Below are 18,380 nucleotides of genomic sequence, written 5' to 3'. Positions count from 1 at the left end.
TTTGATATTGTTTGCCTAGAATTTGACATTAAAAGCAAGAGCAGAGAGACTGATAAGTAATTAAAGATCACAGGTTAATAGAACTTCATGCTAATAGAATGTGGGTTTAAGCATATTAAATCAATTTTTTCATATATGAAGTTGCCAAAATGTTCTCCCAAACAGGAGAGAAGAAAACTCCTTTTCTACTCTTTCAAATAATTTGAAATATATTTTTTGTGGTAGCATATTAAATTGTATTGGTTATAAAGGTAAAGAAATTTGTAAAATATACATGATTTTTCTGAAGTTATTGTAGCCATGCCTATATATTTCCTCATCTTGGAAAAATTAAATGTGGTTTGAACAAGAGAAATTGCCTTCAGAAGCATTCAACACTCTACAATCCGGTGATCCCAGAATAGTTCCATTCCAGATCCTACCTTAGTTCCAAGTTTATTTTTAAAGAGGAAACAAACATAAACCATGATACTGCATTACCACATGCCTCATTTTTTTAACCTCAAACTATTTCTGATTGATGTCAAGATTTTTTTGTGAAGAATAATAAAAAGCAATTCTATGATTGTTTCCTAATCCATATTTCTTTCATAGCATAATTGTGACTGGCAATATTAGATTCATTGGTATATTGAAAGTGAGCCATTTAAAATGTTTTAAAGCAGAAAAAAATCAATAAATCTTGATTAAGATATACTGGTGGGAAATTATTCTGTTCAGCTTTCACCTTTGAAGTAGATCCAGGACAGATGTATGGTATATTAAAATATATGTCTTAATTTACTCTGTTTATGCTTAGTGGCTTTCTATAAGAAGGAAAACAGTAGTACTTGCCTCATTTTACTTATGAATGTCAAAATACTCATGAATGTTTTACTTGCGGAATGCCACAAAGCAAGATGTGCACATTCCCATTGTCCCAGATCATTAAACTGAGCGAACCATGCATATCACTGAAACACTTCTGAGGAAAGTGAAAGAGGTGGCATTAAACCTTGATGCCCTTAGGAGACATAACTTAGCCAGTCTCAAATCACCCAGCTATAATAAGGCCTATTCATATTAAGGAGAAATTTGCAAAGAAACCCATACTGAATTCATATATGAGAAAATATAATCATCCTGTTATTTTCTCAATATAATCAATTTCTTATTATCACAGTCTGGATCTTGCTGTCTATGCATATTAGAGTTCTAATGTCTATAATATTGATTCATAAAAATTGATCTATTTGCAATTGAGAAATGTATGACTGATTTTATATATTATTTTTGTTGTAAATTATAGAAAACATTAAATCTGTCATTTTTTTAATCGCTCTAAGTGTACAATGCAGTGGTATTAATTACATTCACAATGTTGTGTAACCATCACCACTGTTTTCCAAGTCTTTTCATCAACCCAAATGGAAATTACGTACCCATTAAGATATAAGGGCATAATTTTTGAAACATTCCATGAAGCTATTGAAACAGGAAACAGATCTAAGTGGGAAGAGTTTATGTTCATAGCAAACATAAGGGAAAAACAGACTAGAAGAAAATAAAATAATTATTGATTGTCTATGATAGTGGAATAACTAGTCTATTTTACTTTCTAAAACTTTGGTAATTAATTTTTCCCAGCTTTAGTGAGACATAATTGATATATAACATTGTGTAAGTTTAAGGTATAAATGTGATTTGGTTCATATATATTGCAAAATGATTACCACCATAGTGTTAGCCAACACCTCAGTCAGATCAATTACCATTCTTTAATAGTGAAAAAATTAAAATATAATCTTTTAACAACTTTCAAGCATGTACTACAGTTTTATTAACTATAAACATTATGCTATACATTAGGTCCTCAGAACTTATTCATCTTGTATCTGGAGGTTTGTATCCTTTGAACATCTCACCATTTTCTCCACATGCCGAGCCCCTGGTAACCACAATTCTACTCTCTGTTTCTATGATTTCAGCTTTCTTAGGTTCCATACATACATGATATCATACAGTATTTGTCTTTCTCTGACTTATTTCGCCTCACATAATACCCTCAAGTTTCATCCATGTTGTTACAAATTCAGCCATTCTTATGGCTGAATACTATCCCATAATGTACGTATACCATATCTTATTTATCCATTCATCTGTTGAAAGACAGTTAACTGGTTTCCATATCCTGGCTATTTGAATAATGTTACAATGAACATTGGGGTGCAAATATCTTTTCAAGATTTTATTTTCATTTCCTTTGAATACATAGCAAAAAGTGAAACTTCAGGATCATATGGGAGTTCTATTTTAATTTTTTTGAGGAACCTCCATACTGTTTTCCATAGTGGTTATAACCAATTTACATTCCCACCAACATTGCAAAAGAGTTCCCTTTTCTCCGTGTCCTCACCAACACTCATCTCTTCTTTTTGATGACGGCCATTCTAACAGGTGTGAGGTGATAGCTAATTGTAGTTTTAATTTGTATTTCTCTGATGATTAGTGGTTCAAGCAAATTTTCATGCGTATGTTGACCATTTATAAGTCTTCTTTGGAAAAATGTGTATTCAGTTCCACTGCTCATTTTTAATTGGTTGGTTGGTTGGTTTATTTATTTATTTATTTATTTATTTATTCATTCATTTATTCATTTATTTACTTATTTGCTATTGAGTTGTATGAGTTCTTTATATATTTTAGATATTAATCCCTTATCAGATATATGATATATAAATATTTTCTTTTGTAGGTTACCTTTTCTTTTGTTGGTTGTTTCTTTTGCTATGCAGAAATTTTGTAGTTTGATAAAGTCCTACTTTTTTTTGTTTTTGTTTTTGTTGCTTGTGCTTTTGTTGTCATATAAAAACAATCATTATTTACAAATTCCATCTGGGGCCCAAATTTTTCTCAGTTTTGTATAGATATTATTTGATATATGCAATAGATACAAAATATAAGAAGACTTAATAATAGAATGAACCACTTACCACTTAATTTAAGAAACAGAACATTACTAGAAAGCATTCTAACTCCTTGTGTTTCCCTCATTGATCCTTCTCTGTAGCTGCATTCCAGCAAACAATCTTTTTATTGTTTTAATTATTTCTTTATTCCTTTCATTTCTTCTTAAAGAAGACTTGCGCCTCAATCACCTACACCATTGGCTCATAAAATAAAATGTTTACTTTTCCTTGTTTGTGAGCTTTATAGAAATAGTATTATATTGAGGTACCTGGATAGCTCAGTCAGTTAAGCATCTGCCTTCAGCTCAGGTCATGATCCTGGGGTCCTGGGATCGAGCCCTGCATCAGGCTTCCCTGCTCAGGGGGGAGTGTGCTTCTCCCTCTCCCTTTGCTGGTCCCCCTGCTTGTGTGCACTCTCTCTCCCTGTCAAATAAATTAAAAAAAAAAATCTTAAAAAAAAGAAATTGTATTATATTGTATATAGTCTTCTGAGACTTGTTTTATTTTTCCTCTTGACATTGTTTTTAAAATTCATATTTATGTATATATTCTATTGTTTTCACTGTTTTGAGTTACTACAGTTTATCCTTTTTTTTTTTTTTTTTGCTGTGCACATTTCAATTGTTCCCTGGTTTTAGTTTTGAAATTATAAACAATATTACTTTGAAAAAAAAGTATATGTGGTGATGGGTATTAGCTAGACTTAATGTGGTGAGGTGTGGTGGCCAGATCTGGTGGTGTGCACACACTCATCCGTGGGGGTCAGTTGCAGGTGCCTACATTGGGGCAGGAGCTAGTAGGTTGTAGGCATACATGGGGGCAAGGGGCAGGGTCAACTAAGAACTCAAGGGCAGCTAAAGAGACAATGACTTTCAGTGTATTCTCCTGTGGCTGCACAGTCCCCCACCACCACTCCCAGTGTGCTACAGCTTTGGAGTCTGGTGACAAGAGTCCGTCCAGGGGCATGCAAATGCACAGCCTCAGGGGGAAGCTAAAGGTGAGCTCAGAGGGACAGGCCAGTGATAGGAAAGAAGTAGCTCTGAAGGCTCCTGCTGTCCGTGTGCTCTCCTGCAGCCACACACTCTCCCCTCAGGTGTGTACACTGCAGCGGAGGCAAATGACAGATGTCAGACTGGTGGAATGCAAGTGCACAGCTGGGAAGGCTATCCCTGAGTGCACATACAGCTGTGGGTGCCAGATGTGGGGACATCTTGCACTTGAGCAGGCACAGAGGCCTGAGCTGGCTATTGGCGCAGTTCCTGGACTCCAGGGGGGATGGGAGGGAGGAGGGAAAGGAGGGACTTAGGAGGCTAGCATCAGAAAATGCAAATCCCGGTGGGACAAACTGGCGAAATCTGCAGTGGGTCTGTGACAGTTATGATAACTGCTGTTTTCATCAGTGGCCACACCTGCTGGGTTTGCCTGCACAGCTGGTCACCGTGAACTGTGACCGCACATGCCATGGCTGCAATTAGTAGTCCCTGCTTGCTTCCTTGTTCCTAGCGGTCTCAGCTTTGCTGGTCTGGGTGAGGTGAAACCGAAGTGGGTCCTTTGTGCAGTGCCTTGCAAATCTGGAGAAGCTGGTCACTCATCAGCATCCCATATCCTGGGGAAGGGAACTCTTTTTAGCTGGGAAATTCCTTCTTGGTGCTGAACAGTGCCTGCTGGGGGGATGCGGTGATGCAGGCAAGCTGAAACTATCTTTCTTTTCTTCTTGTGTGATTATTCTCGGTTTTTGTGTTTTTGTTTTTGTTTTTTGTATTCCATGTGTTACTACAGTTTCTGAAGCAGACTCCAGACCTCTGCCAGAGCAATTTCTGTTCATGGATAGCTGTCTAATTGCTGATCTTTGATACAGGACAGGAGGCTGGGGTCTCCTGTATCTCCATTTTGGTGACATGAGTCCCACTCCAATTAATTTTATTATATCTATTTTTTTGGCCTCTAAGCATACTAGAAAACTAAAAGTGTACTGAACTACTAAGTGAAATAGCTTAACTTATGAAGTTAATAGTTTCCTGAAAAGTTGTATGCAAAATAACACTAGAGTTTGTCAGTATTTGAAGGTATCTGAGAGTTAAAAAAAAGAAAAATCTTATTTTGACTTGCAAATCTCAAACAGAGTTATAGATTTGCCTAGACTGATTTTTAATTGGGGAGAGATTCTTTCTGCACTAAAATGCAGAAAGGAATTAAAAAGGACAGAGTTGAAAATGTCTACCATTTACATTGAAAGAATTGTTTAAACTGAAAATCTTTCTCAAGTGGATAACCACCAAACATGTACTTTTCTTTAATTATTTGACTGACTTCTTCAAACAAGTAATTGGTCATATTCCCGCACAATTTAAAAGTATTTGTTCAGTGAGTATATACTAATACACAAATAAATAGACCACCACATACAAATAGAACCAGGCTATTGCCAGCCTAGATGTATGGTTTAAATGAAATACATTATTGTCCTTCCTCATATTTTGCCTCCGGTCTCTGTGATAAGAGTATTTCTCCTTTGAAAATAAAATAATCAAAAGTTGGTAAATGTTTTAGAGGTGCCTAAGAGTTCCACTGGATAAATTATTTGTGTTTATTCGCTGGATGAATAAATTGTCTTAAACAGATGGGATAACTCACAGAGTCTGATCTGTAAAGTTTAGCAAAGATAATTGAATTTAAAGACTTTTTTCCCCTAGTGTCATAGTGGCTATATTATATATATTATTTGCAAAGATTTTTTTCTTCCCTATTGAGAAGGAGCTTAACAATAATCTGTTTTTATTTTCTTTTAGTGAACAATGAAAAAACAAGGGTTATAATGAAATTTACTATCCTGAACATATGTAGCTAATACATTTGAATTACTCCACCCCTGCCCTTAAATCAATTGCTTTGTCTTTCTTCAAGACTGGCCCTAAAAGAGAGCGTATATATCGTCTAGAATAACACATCATTGATTGATTGTGCCTTTCTTGATCCCTTTCACAAAATAACGTTGCTGAAAGAAAAAAGTCATATTTTGGTAAACCCAGAGTAGAGACTGATGACATTCCTCAAGCTTTGAACAAAGAGAAGATGTGTAATTATTAAGATTAAAGTTTAATACTGGAAAAGGAAGCCATGTATGTAAATCCTTGCAAAAATGAAGAGTCAAAAATTTCCACTGTTTACATGAAAAGATTGTTTAAACTGAAAAGATACACATTTTGTTAACTAGAAAGAATTCAGATATAGTTATCTATTGTAAATCCAACCACTACTTAATAGGGGAGGAATTGTTACAACTTCGTAGTTGGAGGAATGGTTACAAAGAATCATTAGGTAAATTATATATATATATAAAAGACTCTTGTTTTTGGTATTGAAATGGAATGTAAGTATATGTTTTCATCCTATTATAGAGGAACAATAATAGTAACAGGCTCACACAGGTCAACAGATTTGTGTTTCTTAGAGCAATAGCAATCTTGTTTATAGATACTATCTCAACGTTAAAGAAAACTGAAGGATTGTTTTAACCTATCTCAATAGTCCTATGGATAACTAGAAACACAATGAGAAACTATTTTACAGTTTTCCCCATGATGTTATAAAGCCCTAGTGCTACATTATTAAAGTTTAGCCTAACATAACCTAGAATATATAGACATCGTTAAGTTTTTCTTAAGGACTAAAAATTTTAGAATCTTGAAAATTTGTCATATTTATCTCCCAAATGGTTTATTCTTCACCCCTGTGTGTTTTTAACCTTGTTTCACTTGAAGGAAGTCTTAATAGTATCTATTGCAATACAGTCAACTGTTCTTTCTTTTCTGACAGAGATCTAAAAGGGTTTAAATACCCTGATGGCATCCTGCCAGGAATTAGCTGCAGGTAGAAAGGTAGAGGGACTAAAAAAGTAAACAAAGTTTCAACCCACTGAGAGAGCTGCTCCAAGCTAGATAATAAAGACAGCAGGTTTATATGCTGGTTTTTCTTCAGGGAAAGAATGTTGGACAGTTTCCTGTTGATTGATTCTCTAAATCTTTCCCTTTCATGTTCAATCTTTCCACAGTCTTTGCTGCTGTTTCTACTGTTCTTTCAAGTAAGGAGTTTGATTCCCAGCAGTGCTAATATTGGTTTCTTCCTGGACAAGAAAGTTATGAAAATCTTAAAGCCAATGAAATGGAATTTTTACATCATCCATTTATGTGACAAGTTTATTACTGCCTTTGAAAATTGTTTTACTGAGTTTCATTGTAGTCGTCTTGTTGTAGTAGACAATGAAAAAAATAGCTTAACAATTCAATGTTTTATTATAAAAAGTAAAAGGAATTTTTAAAAAAGATTTCTTATTCATTTTAGAGAGAGAGAAAGAAAGAGCGTGAGTGGAGGATGGGGGAAGAGGGAGAGGGAAAGAATCTCCAGCAGATTACACACTAAGCGCAGGAGCCCAGCACAGAGCTTGATCTCATGTGACCTGATCTGAAACCCAGGGTCCGACACTTAACCTACTGTACCATCCAGGTGCCCTAGGATAAGGAATTTTCGTGTAAGTTCTGAAGTTTATACCGAAGAGAACAGCTCATGTGAGGAATTCATGAAAGCCTGGATTCAGCTTTCTTAGATTGATTTTTTCCATCTTTTGTGGTATACAAGCCAGTGATGAACATAGGAGTTATCATGGAAAAATAAAGATTTGTCTGAGCCCAGTAACATAGCTTCTATCACTTTAATTCATATAATCTGTGTTCTTTCCATTCTTTCATTCTTTCCTGGAAAGCTCCTTCCCTGAAAACTGAGAGCTCTTCCTACTAATGAAAATGCGAAACCTGATTGTCAGTTTCCATTGATGCTTGCATTCGCATGACTCTGGTTAAAGGATGCAACTATGGTCTTAGTTTTCTACTTCCTTCTTTGATATGGTTGTGTTATCCCTGAAGATGCCTTGTGATTTTTAATACCATTTCTCATGAGGCTAGAGAAAGCCACTTGGAGGGCTATTTTTGTTTCTGTTACCCGGATGAATAATTTGCAAAATAAGATGCTGGGGGAGAGAGCTGGATTTAATGTGAGCCTTTCATCATCAATGTTTAGTTGCGGAATTTGCCTCCTAGCCTGAGCCATTGAGAAAACTAAGGAGGCCACAATGAAAGAATTAGAAACTATATCTTATTTATACTAATTTTATAATTTTTATCTTTAAAATACACTTAAAGTTAATATTAATATAATACACTCACATGTGTAAAAGTATGTGTGTGTTATTGTAGGGTGTTTTTTGTGGGTTTTTTTTTTTTTTTGGTTGTTTGAGAAATTGAGCACTAGAGGTAAAGAAAGTTGCTTTCAAGTTAATTTAAACTACCAACTCATATCAGTAAGCATTACCCACAATAATCCCCCAACACCAGCAAATATAACATAAAAGTAGAGTTTGTCAAGAAAGGGAAACATGGAATTTGTAGGTTTAGTCGGAACTACTTTAGTATTACTCCTACCCACCCAGTCCCTCACCCCTACACTAAGCCTGGCGGAAAACAAGAGTGTATCACTGGAGCGGTGGCGACCTCCACCCTTGGTGTGTGAAGGGCAAGATGGTTAAGAGTTGCCTGTAGGTCAAGTGGTGCTATTGGCAGACAGCCAGGCTCAAATAATTTTGATGGGGCTCTTCCTAGGAAAGCAAACAGCCAGAGTGGGGAACTTCATCATTTCAGTATACTGCTCTGGGATGAAATGAACGAATATGGTCAAGAAGTTTCTGTCTAATACTGCAGCATGTCAGGGAACTGTGAAGCACAGAAGACCCTTGAGGGCTCTAAAAATTTGCAAATTTATCCTAAGATAATTCAGAATTTCAATGCCTGCTATGCAGAGCAGGGACAGCTAAAAGGGAATTACAAACAGTAGGAGCTGTTAGTTATTCCCAGTATAAGCTTTCTTTGGAGCTGTAACAAATTATACCCAGTGGCTTAAAACAACACATATTTGTTCTTATAGTTACGTAGGTTAGAAATCCCTATAGATTTCACTAGACTAAAATCGAGGTGTCAACAGATCATATTTCACTCTGAAGGCCCTAGGAGAGAATCTTGTCTTGATCATTCAGGCATTGGCAAAATTCAGTTCCATTCACTGACAGGACTGAGGTCCCTCTTTCCTTTCCAGCCGTCCACTGGAGGCAGCCCTATCTCCTAGAAGTCTCTCTCCAGTCTCTTCCCAGAATATCCTACATCTCAGAACAAGGAACTGGGCATAAAAGCCTTCTTACATTGCCATGTATCTGACCTGCTCTCTTTAAAGCATCTCTGATCACAGCTGGGAAAGCTTCTCTCTTTTTAGAGGCCCTTGTGATTATATGGCGCCCACTGAAACAATCTAGGATAATCTCATGTCCAAAGTCTGCAATCTCAGTCAGAGGTTGGGTAAGGCGTTTTTACTTCATTCACGCTTTGTGAGTAAGGCTCACTGTCACAGGTTCTGAGGATCTGCGGTGGATATCTGTAGGGAATCATTATTCTGTTTATCACACATATCTTTTGTTATTTCCCTTCCTTTCAACTCTGGAAGAGCCAGCAGATGGAGAGAATTATAGTAAAAGAGTACGTACTGTTATTGAGGCACCACTAGTTCCAGAATTTCAGTGGTCTGAACTGAAGAGGCAGGGGAAATTGTGAATTGGATGTGAGATTGAAGTTTAATTTGGACTGGGAAAAGCTTTGGCTAGAAAAAACCTAAACTGGACAGAAAGCTATCAGATCCAACCAAGATGACATCAAGGGAATGGGAAAGTGTGATTTGAGCTACTTGTTTGAAAAAAAACCAAAGCTAGAGAAAAATGATTTTCTATTTGTGTATCCACAATGAATTCAACCTATTTAATGAGACAGTTGCACATATTTTAATATTTTAACTTTTTGTCATTTTATTATATTATTAGTGGTATGGTTATTTAGAAATGGCAAAGAACATACACTCATCTGTAACAGATTTGTTGTTCCCTTGTGCTGGGGAGAAGAATCCTTGCTCACGATCATCTGACAGTTGTATTCAATTACATATTTTAATGTAATTTAAAGAAAATCCCTTCATAAATATGATAATAATAAATAGTCATACCTGCTTATATGTTTCAAAAATTATACAAGGTACTTAGGATTACTATTATGTTTAACCTCACAAAAAATAATTGTTTTATAATTATTTATGTTATGTACATGAGGGACAAGGAGTCAAACAATTTCTCTTAAGTCATACAGCTAATGAATCGGAAAAAAAATTGGATCTGCATTTGCCTTACTTCAAAGTAGGGGTCTTAACAAGTAGAAACACTCACTTTTTTCTCCCATGTTTTCTCTAAGTATATCTTTGTGAATACAAAAGCAGCTGGAGAAAATTCCATACTCCACTAAAAGTTTTATGGCAGGGCATTCTGAAAGTTGATTCCATTACTTTACAAAAGTAAAAATTCAAATCATGGTAAAGTAGTAAAAATATAAGTCAAATCAGGGGTGCCTGGGTGACTCAGTCAGTTAAGCATCTGCTTTCAGCTCAGATCATGATCTCAGGGTCCTGGGATCAAGTTCCACATCGGGCTCCTTGCTCAGCAGGAAGCCTGCTTCTCCCTCTGCCTGCCACTCCCCCTGCTTGTGCTCTCTCTTTCTCTGACAAATAAATAAATAAAATCTTAAAAAAAAAGGTGTGAATGAAGTGAAATCTAGACAACTACACTATTTTTTTAAATTATAAGACCAGATATCATTTTCAGATAGATGAAATTTATCAATTCCCCAAGGAATGAAGAATGTGCAAGGAGAATTTTGGAAATGTCTTATGAGCCTAGTGGCAAAGAATCACCTTTTTTTATTTTTGTAAGAAATTTTTGGAACAGAATAATTAATCATACTGTATAAAAATAGAAGAAGTGACAATCTTCAACACAAGACAGCAGTATTTACACCTTGTATCACTTTAAAATACTGCTAATTGTATATAATAGTTGTAAGACTATTAGGTTTTCAAATGGTTGGCATACTTGAAAATGAGGATACTTGAAAAGTTCAACTTCAAATTATATTTTAGGAAATATAACATATCTTGATGCAAACTTCAAAGATGGAAAAGGAACAGGGTTTCGTGCTGATGGGCTAGGGTATAAGCTAGACAGTCATAGAAAAGGAGCACTGTAGGTTCACCTCAAAGGGACTAACTTTTTTGTGGGGGAGGGGCTAACATTTCTAAAGTAAGTTTATAATGTGGTTAGTAATGTATTAGTAAAATAATGCTGGCTGTTATAGTAAACAATCCCCAAATCTCAGTGGTTTTAACACTCAAAGGATTCTCGCACAAATTCCAATGCAATTGTTTCTTGATCCAGTGACTCTTTCAAGTGGTGACTTGACTCGAAGAGCCTTTCTATTTCTATTTGTAGCATCACAGGAAGACCTCTGCTGGATAGTCTTCAAAGAGCAGGAAGATGAGGAGAAAGCACTGCTGGAAATAGTGAAGTCTAGGGGATCAAGTGTTATATAATTCCTTCTATAATTAAAAGGAAAAGATGGGGTTGCTAGAACAAATAGCATATATCAATAGGATAAACTTGAATAAAACCATACCAATAATTACATGAACATGAGCTGTCATGGTGGAAAAGGCAGAAATGGTCTGTCAGGATAGAAAGCATGATCTGGCTCTCTGCTGTCTGAACAAGTACATATTGACTATAAAACTACAGAGTTTGAAAGTAAAAAATAAAAAAAAATTTTATCAGACAAATGATAAGAAATCCAAAATGGAAATGTTAAATACCAGAAAAAGAGGTTTTCAAGAAAATGAATATAATATTACCAAAAAGGATGGTTCATAATGATAAACAAGTGATTTGTCTGGGAAATAAAGCCAACCAAAACATGTATTTATTGGCGTGCTTGGGTGGCTCAGTTGGTTAAGCGTCTGCCTTCAGCTCAGGTCATGATCTCAAGGTCCTGGGACTGAGCCCGCTGTAGGGCTCTCTGCTCAGGGGGGAGTCTGCTTCACCCTCTCCCTCTCCTTCTGTGCTTTCTCTCCCTCTCAAACAAATAAATAAAGTCTTTAAAAAAACCCTACGTGTATTTATTAAATAATAGAGTTAAAAACACATGAAGCAAATCCATCAAAACTAAACACAGAAATTGACAAATTCACATTAACAGTTGAGGTTTTTTATCATCTTTCTCTTGGTAATTGATAAAACATATACCCAAAAAATTAAATATGGATTTAAATGTCATTATCAATCAATTTGAACTAATTGACATTTTTAACACTATAGGTAAAACTATAGAAGATATAATTTCTACTACAGCAAATGGAATGTTTCCCCTCAAAAATCATATGATGGACTCTAAAACAATTAACATTAAATATCAAAAATATTTAAACAACAAATTTAAATTAGAGGTCATTAACATGAAGAAATCTAGAAAAATCCCTTAATTTTAGAAAAAAAATGAATAATAAATGGTCAAAGAAGGAATCACAGGAGAAATAAGAAAATATGTCAAATTGAATGATAATGGAAAGAAAAATTAAGTTAGTGAGAAGGCGTGCCTGGGTGGCTCAGTCAGTTAGGCATCCAACTCTTGATCTCAGTCAGGTCCTGAAAAAAGAAAACATTAGTGGGATGTACCTAAAACAGTGTTGAGGAGGGAAATACAGCTTCACCTGCTCAGGTAAAAACATTTTTTTTAAAGCTTAAAATCAACATGTAGGTTTCCATCTATAGGAAACAGGGGGGAAAAAGCAAATTAAGTCCAAAGTAATTAGAAAAATAATAATAATTGGAAATAATATAATAATGAAATTGAGAAAGATAAATGTAGAGAAAAAATTAAAACTCAAAATTGGTTCTTTGAAAGGTTAATAGACTTTATAAACACATAGAGAGGCTAAACAATTTTTTAAAGAAGTAAAATATGTATAAGTAATATAAGAAATGAAAGAGGACATATTACTACATATCTTATAAACATTTAAAGAAAAATACAGAGCAACTAGACGATCTAAGTTGTTCAAATGCACTTTAATAAATGATTCTATAATCAAAAATGTTGAAACAGAAAATGAATTAAACACAAAACCATTGAGCTCCTATGGCTTCACTGATGATTCTACTAAACTTTTAAGAAAAAATACCAATTCTACTAAAAATCAAAATAGAGGATGAAACAGTTCTCACCCCATTTTATGAGACTAAGTGCAGGTTAGCTATGATATCAAAATCTGAAGAAGAAATTACAAGAACAGAAAACCATACACAAAAAAGTCCATTATAAAACTATATGGAAAAGTTCTTGACAAAATGTTAGCAAACCAAAATAGCAATATTTTAAAAGTGTAATGCATCATGACCAAATAGGGTTTATCCCAGGAAATTATGTTTTTAGTATTTGAAATTAAGTTAAAATTTTTTACTATACTGACAGAATAAAGGTTAACAATGACACAAGATTATTTCAAAAGATGAAAAAAAAATATTTGAGAAAATTCAACATCTATGCATAATTAGGAAAACAATTCAGAATATTATGAATAGAAAGAAACATCTTCTGTCTTTACTAGAGAGTATAAAATGATACATTTTTGGCAGTTCTTTTAAAGTTAGAAACACAACTACCTTATGGCCCCCTGATTTAACTTCAATGTATCTAAGCAAGGTAAATAACATGTCCGCAGTAATACTTGTACAAGTGTTCATAGTAACTTTCCTCATAACTCCCCAAACTAAATATCCCAAATGCCTCTCATGTTGCAATTATAGTCATACAGCGGTGTACCCTCAGCAGCACAAAGAAAAACAAGCTAGTACTAATATATGCAACAATGTGGATGCATTTCAAAAATATTACTATTTTTTTTTTTTTTTTTTTTTAGATTCTACGTGTGAGTGAGTTCATATGGTATTTGTCTTTCTCGGACTTATTTCACTTAGCATAATGTCCTCATGGCCCATTCATGTTGTTGCAAATGTCAAGATTTCCTTCTTTTTATGGCTGAATAATATTCCATCGTATTTTTATACTACATTTTCTTTAACCATTGGTCCATCAATGAATACTTATGTTGTGTTCATTTTTTAGCCACTGTAAATAATGCTGCAATGAACATGGGGGTGAGTATATCTTTTCAAGTGAGTATTTTAAATTCCTTCAGATAAATCCCCCAATCTGGAATTGTTGGATCATTTGGCATTTCTATTTTTAGTGTTTTGAGGAAACTCCATACTGTTTCCATAGTGGCTGTACCAATTTACATTCCCACCAATAATGCCCAGATGTTCCCTCTTCTCCTCATCCTCACCAGCACTTGCTATTTCTTGATCTCACTTACATGTGGAATCTAAAAAACAAAACAAAAAGTGAAAAATGGAACTTATACAGAGAACCATTTGGTAGAGTTGGGAGTGGACAAAATGGGTGAAGGGAATCAGAAGGGACAATCATAAAATAAATAAGCCATGGGGATGTAATGTACAGCATAGTGACTATAATTAATAATAAGTTGTATATTTGATAATTGCTATAGGAGTAGATCTTAAAAGTTCTCTTCAAAAAAAAAATTGTAGCTATGTGTGGTGATGGATGTTAACTAAACTTACTGTGATGACCATATTGCAATATTTGCAAATATCAAATTATTATGTTGTACACCTGAAACTAGTATGTTTATATGTTAATTATATCTCACTGAAAAGACAATTATTTTTATCAAAAGAAGTTAAGTAAAAAATAAGTCCATACTTAACAATTTTAGTTATGTATATGAAGTTAAAGAACAGACAAAAGAAAGATATGGTGACTAGAATCAGGTATTTCATTTTTTATATGGTGAGGATTGACTAAAAAGGAGTTTGTTTTCAGGAGAAATTTAACCATGTTGAGAAACACATGGAAAATGGAGGAGGGGAATAAGATCATAAACAGTATTTTTCAAGCAGAATTGTAAATACCTCCAAATCCTACTCCCACAAGCCCCAGAATACTAATAACCAGCATTGAAAGTTATATCTAGTAGGGACCAAAGACATATTTGATGTACTTATTTATTAATTGATTGATTTACTTATTGTTTGTAAAACTAAACCACAGCAGAGAAAAGATATACAGAAACTGATATTATATTGGCTCAGCCAAAGGATATCACAGATGAGGACCTGTGCATCAAGCCTGGAAAACAACTAGTACAGACTGATGCAGAGTAAAGGAGTGTTTGAGGAGTTTTATATTCTGGAGGAAATGACATTAATCAAATGCTTGTCAGCTATGATTCGATGAGGCACAAGTGTTGGGAAAAGATAATTAAAAACAAAATCTCCTCCCAATCCATAAAACCTTTCCACAAGAGTGGAAGAGAAAGAAAACAACTTTATTATTAAATAAGCCTTGGACTAGCATCACAGGCTGAGACAGAAAGAAATCCCACCCTTTTATATAGCAAAGAAGTTAGAAACCATTACATACATGTCCTTAAGTGAGAGGACTTGACAGCACCATTTGTCACAAACAGTTCATCCCAAATTCACTTGGTATTTGGAGTGACCATCTGTGTTAGCTAATTGGCTTTCTCCACAGGAAAAATAAACTTCTATATCGTTATGAGGGAATGTAGTTTTACAACTTGGAAGCAAGACATCTGCTGAAGTTAGGCTCCTACCCACCCATGTAACTAGGACACGCGGCCTCCATCTTTCTTGATGCTTACGTTTCAAATAAGTGGCTCCCAGTTTCTTGAGAAAGACATTCTTGGGTAGTGAAGCTGCTAAGAGGTTTATTTAGCTTTTTAAAAAAGTTTACGAACATTTCGAGAGACAAAGAATCTATAATTACAAACTTTATAATGTAATTTATTTAGGGAAAGGGTGGGGGAAGTCAAATACCTTCCCTTATTTTCAATAAGGGGAATTAAGCTTCTTTCTGAAAATTTGTATCTGCTCTTACACAAGACTCCTCTGCCTTCTTTTCCCCCAGTTTTTGACTTTTTAAAGTATTACTAGGTAATGTTCTGATTAAAAATTAAAATATAGCATAGTAAAATCACATTTCCCATTCTTTACTCAATAACTTTTTAAAAGTACTTAATATAAACAACCCAAAATCATTAACATGTTCAACAAGACTTCATCTTTGTCTCTGCCTATATTTACAATCTCACTTCAAGGCACTTTCCTTTTATCTCACTAGCTTTCAGCCATGTTAATTCAAATTTTATTTTATTATTCTATTTTATTTTATTTTATTTTGTAATTTATAAAATTTGGCACGTAATTTATTTTCCCAATTTTTCTCCAAAAATATTCCCTTTCCCCCACTCCTCATCTGGGGAGCTTGTATTCACCCTCAAGCCATAGATTTCTCTGACTCCAATTAACTCAGATCACTCTGCTATACTCTTTCAGGCTACCTTAGTTTTTCTTATTTTGCATTCATTTTCCAGAATAGTACTTGGGTTATTGTGGGTTTTCAATTGATATTTGTAATGCACATATTTTCCAAGAAAATGGTCACAACATAAGTCTGATAAAAAAAAAAACCTAAGCCCTCGTGAGTTTAAAATGCCAGAAAAGAAGAAGATAGAAGAAGAAGAAGAAGAAGAAGGAGGAGGAGGAGGAGGAGGAGGAGGAGGAGGAAGAGGAGGAAGAGGAGGAGGAGGGGAGAGGAGGGGGAGAAGAAGACAATCACTCAGAACCCATTTTAATTGTTAACTACTTTGATTTAGCTTCTGTCTACACTTGTCTATAACATCAAAACTTGCATAATCTGTCATGTAATTCTATAAAGGCACATGAAATGTAAGTTATTAATTAAAATTTAATATGGAATTTAAAATGAAATAGTTAAGCAGGCAGTTTCTTGCAGGGAATTCATTGGGGATATCAAAATTATTTTAATAGACTTATAGTATCAGTGATTAGATCAATTAGTCTATCCAATAGCTATTTAAAATTATTTTGCCATAGTTACGAGTCTCTCATGGTTTTTCTTCCTCTCTGATGACTTCCCATTCAGTTTTCCCTCCCTTCCCCTATGAACTTCTGTGCTGTTTCTTATATTCCATATTTCTTATATTCCACATATGAGTAAAACCACATGAAAAATGTCTTTCTCTGATTGGCTTATTTCATTCAGCATAGTACCCTCCAGTTCCATCCACGTTGATGTAAATAGTAAGTATTCATCCTTTCTGATGGCTGCATAATATTCCATTGTTTATATATACCACTTTTTCTTTATCCATTCATCTGTCCATGGACATCTCAGCTCTTTGCACAGTTTGGCTATTGTGGACATTGCTGCTATGAACACTGAGGTGCAGGTGCCACTTTGGATCACTACATTTGTATCTTTGGGGTAAATACCCAGTAGTGTAATTGTCATAGGGTAGCTCTATTTTTAACATCTTGAGGAATGTGATGACCACTGGGTGTTATAGGCAACTGATAAATTATTGAACACTACATCTAAATGTACTATATGTTGGCTAATTGAATTTAAATTTTAAAAATAATAAAATTACTTTGCCATTGGGTTTTATTGAGGTGCAATTGTCAAGTTTTCAAACTTCACGAAACTCTCCTCAATAGTCTGAAACAAATGGAAATTTAGATAAATAACACCTGGGTTTCAGTAGCATAAAGCAAAGCTTAGAGTACAGCAAGGATGCAAAAGACAAAACCACCCAAATCAAGGTACCTTCACATTTTATAATAGGACACCTTCCTCCCAATGACCAATACAATGTTTCAGTAAAAAATCTTGTCATTAAGAAAAGAAGACTTTTCACTGAAATGGATATGCTAGAAAAAGAATAAAATAAAAATAGTGAATATGCTTTTCTTACTATCTGCCAGATATTGTGTTTTAGACAAAGAAAGAGACGGAGACATTGTTTAACTTTTTTGCCCATCCTAATTTGTGGGATTAATGAAACAGGTCTTTCCATGAAGTTTTAAATTAATTATGAAAGTAATTTCTGAGAATAATCCCTTCACAATATATTTTATTCCCAATTAAGAGACTATTATCCCTGGGGCGCCTGGGTAGCACAGTCGGTTAAGTGTCTGCCTTCGGCTCAGGCCGTGATCCTGGCGTTCCGGGATCAAGTCCCACATCGGGCTCTTCCTCTATGAGCCTGCTTCTTCCTCTCCCACTCCCCTGCTGTGTTCCCTCTCTTGCTGGCTGTCTCTCTGTCACATAAATAAATAAAATCTTAAAAAAAAAAAAAGAGAGACTATTATCCCTGCCCACCAAATATTTTGTCATTATGATTATTGTTGCCAATATTATTATATGTCTTAATGGATTTCCTTGTTAATACAGCTATATGAAATAATCTATAAAGCTACAATTTATTTGACTCCTACAATATGCTGGGGCACTTTATTATAGATAGATAGGTTGGTAGGTAGGTAGATACATACATACA

Source organism: Ursus maritimus, unplaced genomic scaffold, assembly GCF_017311325.1.
Source record: "Ursus maritimus isolate PB19 unplaced genomic scaffold, ASM1731132v1 scaffold_15, whole genome shotgun sequence".
Lineage (NCBI taxonomy): Eukaryota > Metazoa > Chordata > Mammalia > Carnivora > Ursidae > Ursus > Ursus maritimus.
The sequence above is the reverse complement of the archived record's forward strand: the minus strand, read 5'-3'. Positions refer to the sequence as shown.